The following is a 5,081-nucleotide window of genomic DNA, read 5'->3' on the forward strand; positions in this document are numbered from 1 at the left end:
TGCCACTGTTTCCACTGTTTCCCCATCTATTTCCCATGAAGTGATGGGACCAGATGCCATGATCTTCGTTTTCTGACTGTTGAGCTTTAAGCCAACTTTTTCACTTTCCTCTTTCACTTTCATCAAGAGGCTTTTTAGTTCCTCTTCACTTATTACTTAGGTATAAACATTAAATCTCAAAATTTGGAATAGTAAGCCACTAAGCACTGGTTGTTATGACAACATATTTTGTATAGTTTGTAAGCAGTGATGATAGACTCCAAAAATATCACATTGTTAGAAGGAGTCTTAAGACAAAACTTTGGACTTCTGTGCCCTGGAATCAAACTGATCTTCAATTTGCAAATGTGAAAAACATCCAAAGTAACAAACAGAAAAACATGTTAAAAGAATTTTAAAAGGCTAAAATTCAACTTCTAAAATGTAGCCTATGAGAAATAAAACTGATCATTAATAAGGAATTGAAACAGTCGTGGATTTAGAAATAATTTTTGGCCACATTTGTTTTTATTTAGTGTCTATAGTCATAGAAATATATATCTTTGAATTGCTCTCAGGATAATTTAAGCAGATACTTCAGTATTTTAACTTTTTAATCTGTGTGTATTTGTGTGTGTGTGTATACACACATATATGTCTCACAATTATTTCAAAAGTATGAATAAGAAAATTGATGGGTCTTTGAGTACATTAAGAATTTCCTAGGGAAGGGAGACCATGGTCTGAAACAATGAAAGATTGTAATCACACCTAGGATGTGGTAGAGACAAACTAGTTGGTCATTTCAGACTGTGTTTCATGAGAGGTATGTACCAAGAAGTATATACCAGGGTCTTTTTCTTTAGAAAAGCCCCTGATGCTGGGAAAGATTGAAGGCGGGAGGAGAACACGACAACAGAGGAAGAGCTGGTTGAATAGGGTCACTGACTTAATGGACAATAGCCTCTGCAAGCTCTGGCCAATGATGAAGAACAGGGAAGTTTGGCATGCTTCAGTCCATGGGGTTGCAAAGAGTCAGACATGACTGAACTATTGAACAACAACAATAAATATACCAATATGATGACTGAATGGATCCAGAAACTAGACGTCACATTTAATCATTCAATTGTGCCATTTTATTTGTGTAGCGGTAAAAAAAAAAAAAAAATCACATTAAGACTGACTTACAAATGGGAATGACAATTTATTGGTGCAGACATAGTATTCTGCACATATCGTCTTAGGAGGAAAACTTACTGGAGAGATTAAGTTATTGTAAAAGTGTGCTTTGCTTGTTAGAGAAAATAAAATTTTAAAACAAAATAATTTTAAGCATCAGATTATAAAGTACAGTGAAGTGAAAGTGTTAGTCACTCAGTCAAGTCCAACTCTGAGACCCCATGATGTCCTGTAGCCCACCAGGCTCCTCTGTCCATGGAATTCTCCAAGCAAGAATACTAGAGTGTCTAGCCATTCCCTTCTCTAGAGGATCTTCCCAACCCATGGAGCAAACCCAGGTCTCCTGCATTGCAAGCAGATTCTTTACTTTCTAAGCCACCAGGGAAACCCGTAAATTTCAATACACCTGGTTTTAATATTCAAGATCAACTAATGCTAACTGAGAAATAACTACTGAATTTTGGGTTCTTCACACATCTGTTGTATGCTGTACCATAGTACAAGGAAGAATTAATATTTCTTTTCTTTTTATAATATATTATGCAGTAAACTAAGCTGTTAATGTTAACTGAGATGAAATATTTATGAAAGTGAAAGTGGAGAGTGAAAAAGTTGGCTTAAAGCTCAACATTCAGAAAACAAAGATCATGGCATCCGGTCCCACCACTTCATGGGAAATAGATGGGGAAACAGTGGAAACAGTGTCAGACTTTATTTTTCTGGGCTCCAAAATCACTACAGATGGTGACTGCAGCCATGAAATTAAAAGATGATTACTCCTTAGAAGGAAAGTTATGACCAACCTAGATAGCATATTCAAAAGCAGAGACATTACTTTGTCAACAAAGGTTCGTCTAGTCAAGGCTATGGTTTTTCCTGTGGTCATGTATGGATGTGAGAGTTGGACTGTGAAGAAGGCTGAGCATCGAAGAATTGATGCTTTTGAACTGTGGTGTTAGGGAAGACTCTTGAGAGTCCCCTGGACTGCAAGGAGATCCAACCAGTCCATTCTGAAGGAGATCAGCCCTGGGATTTCTTTGGAGGGAATGATGCTAAAACTGAAACTCCAGTACTTTGGCCACCTCATGCAAAGAGTTGATTCATTGGAAAAGACCCTGATGCTGGGAGGGATTGGGGGCAAGAGGAGAAGGGGACAACAGAGAATGAGATGGCTAGATGGCATCACTGACTCGATGGACGTGAGTCTGAGTGAACTCCAGGAGTTGGTGATGGACAGGGAGGTCTGGCGTGCTGTGATTCATGGGGTCGCAAAGAGTCGGACACAACTGAGCGACTGATCTGATCTGATCTGATATTTTGTTACCTTTTTATGCTATTACTGATTTTCCTTCATTCAATCTTAAAATTGGCCCTTGTTCCTGATTATGAGTTTGTGCTTAGTGTTTCCAGAGAGCCTTTGCCTCTTCAGGATGTTGTGTTAGCAGTAGATTGAGCAATGGATTTACTAAAATGCATGTAATAAAGCTATGAATGTTGATGGCACAGGGTTCTGTGTCTCAAAAAAAGCACACATACTAATGAAACTAAAAATATAGCTCATTCTAATCTTTTATATATATAGTGTTTTTCCAATAGCCATATATGGATGTGAGAGTTGGACTGTAAAGAAAGCTGAGTGCTGAAGAATTGATGCTTTTGAACTGTGGTGTTGAAGAAGACTTCTGGGGTCCCTTGGACAGCAAGGTGATCCAACCAGTCCATCCTAAAGGAGATCAGTCCTGGGTGTTCATTGGAAGGAATGATGTTGAAGCTGAAACTCCAGTACTTTGGCAGCCTGATGAGAAGAGCTGACTCATTTGAAATGACCCTGGTGCTGGGAAAGATTGAAGGCAGGAGGAGAAGGGGATGACAGAGGATGAGATGGTTGGATGGCATCACCGACTGAATGGACATGAGTTGGGTAGATTCCTGGAGTTGGTGATGGACAGGGAGGCCTGGTGTGCTGTGGTCCATGGAGTCGCAGAGTCAGACACAACTGAGCAACTGGACTGAACTGAACTGATGTTTATTTTATAATTGAGAATATGGGGAGGACTGATAACATTTTATAAATAGGAAAGTTTAGGAATATCTAGGCAAGAATTTAGTAGTATTATTAAACAACTGAACTTAATCTTCAAAATAACATTATGACATATATAGTCATTCATTCATTCATTTAACATTTATTTGTTGCATACCTACTAGATTCAATATATTGATCTAAGAGCTGGATATACATCAGTGAACAAAACGGGGTAAAATCCCAGCTTTTGTTAAGTTTGCATATCAAAGGATAAAGAGAGATAACAAATATTGACCTTAATAAGCAAATTACATAATATCTTAGAAGTTAAAGGGCCATAGGGAAAAAATAATAGAATTGGGGCAGAGTGATTGTGGGTAGGGTATGGAGAGGTAAGTTTTAAGTTTTTAAAAAGTGATCAGCATAAAATAATAAATAAATAATAAAAAGTGATCAGCATAGGCCTTAATAAGAAGTTAACATTTAAGCAAAAGCTTGAGATATTTGGAATAATAGTGTTCTTAAGGAAGGAGTTTGTCTTTTGGGTTTAAGGAACAGCAAAGATGTCAGAGTAGCCAGAGCAAAGCAGTGAGAGAGTCTAGTTAGAGAGAGGTCTCAGGGGGCTAGGCAGGTAGAACCTTGTCAGCCTTTGTAAGAACCATGTCTTATACTCTGAATGAGAAGGGGAGTCACTGGATCAGTTTAGATGAGAGAAGTGACAGCATCTGACCTGAATTTTCAAAGGTTCACTGTGGCTGCAGCATTGAGAACAGACAGTAGGGAGCGAGAGCAAAGGAGAAGCATCTGGTAGTGTTCAGATGAAGAATAATAATGGGGACTTGGAGAGATATATTTTGAAGGTAGAGCTAACAGGATTTCTTGAAAAGAATTTCCTAGCAAATTACCTGTTAAAGGATGAGAGATAGAAGAAAGATACTTTTTAACATATTAAGAAACTGTGGCTCAGAGTACCCAAGTGTGTCCAAGGATATGTACCTATTAAATGATATATGGACATTTACATTCATGTCTCACTCTTGCCACAGCAGCTCTCAGTCACATAGGGTAGGGAAGGAAAAAAGTGGAGGGATACTATACAATGACTCACTCTCTCCCCTCCAAAATAAGTACCTTTTGTAAATAATTTCTCTTTTTATGTCTCTACACCCTCTGAGTCTCACTTATTTCTCTGTTTTTGTCAGATAGTATTTGCTTGCCTCCTCCAGTTTTCAGTATATCACTTAGCATTTGAATCTTAACAAGGCTAAGATAAATACTCTTATTTTGAGCCAAACCTATCCTGATAACATAATTATGAGGAAAAAAATAAGCTATTGAAAAGGCTCTGTCAAAAGTCTTAGAAGGAAAATGCTTCTTATTTTCAATTTTTGATATGGAAATTAGTATGTGCTTTTCATCCATAAGCATATTGTTTATATGTCAATTAAATTCACAATACCTACAAATACTTTAAGTAAGTAAGTGTTAGTCGCTCAGTCGTGCCCGACTCTTTGTGATCCCATGGACTGCAGCCCACCAGGCTCCTCTGTCCATAAGATTTTCCAGGCAAAGATACTGGAGTGGGTTGCCATTTCCTTCTCCAGGGGATCTTCCCAACCCAGGGATTGAACCCGGGTCTCCTGCACTGCAGGCAGATTCTATACCAACTGAGCTACAAGGGAAGCCCAAATACTTTAACTATACACTATTAAGAGCTGGAAAATTATAACTAGGCATGCTTCAGATATTCATTTCTAGATGTCCAACTAAGTTACAGGTGAAAAAACAAACAGCATGTGAAATGCCATACTAATATGCATAACTGATATAAGAAATACAATCACTATTTATTTACCTAAATTTTTTGAGTATATGGGTTTTATGGGAGAAAAAA

Source organism: Bison bison, unplaced genomic scaffold, assembly GCF_000754665.1.
Source record: "Bison bison bison isolate TAMUID 2011002044 unplaced genomic scaffold, Bison_UMD1.0 scf7180017864533, whole genome shotgun sequence".
Taxonomy (NCBI): domain Eukaryota; kingdom Metazoa; phylum Chordata; class Mammalia; order Artiodactyla; family Bovidae; genus Bison; species Bison bison.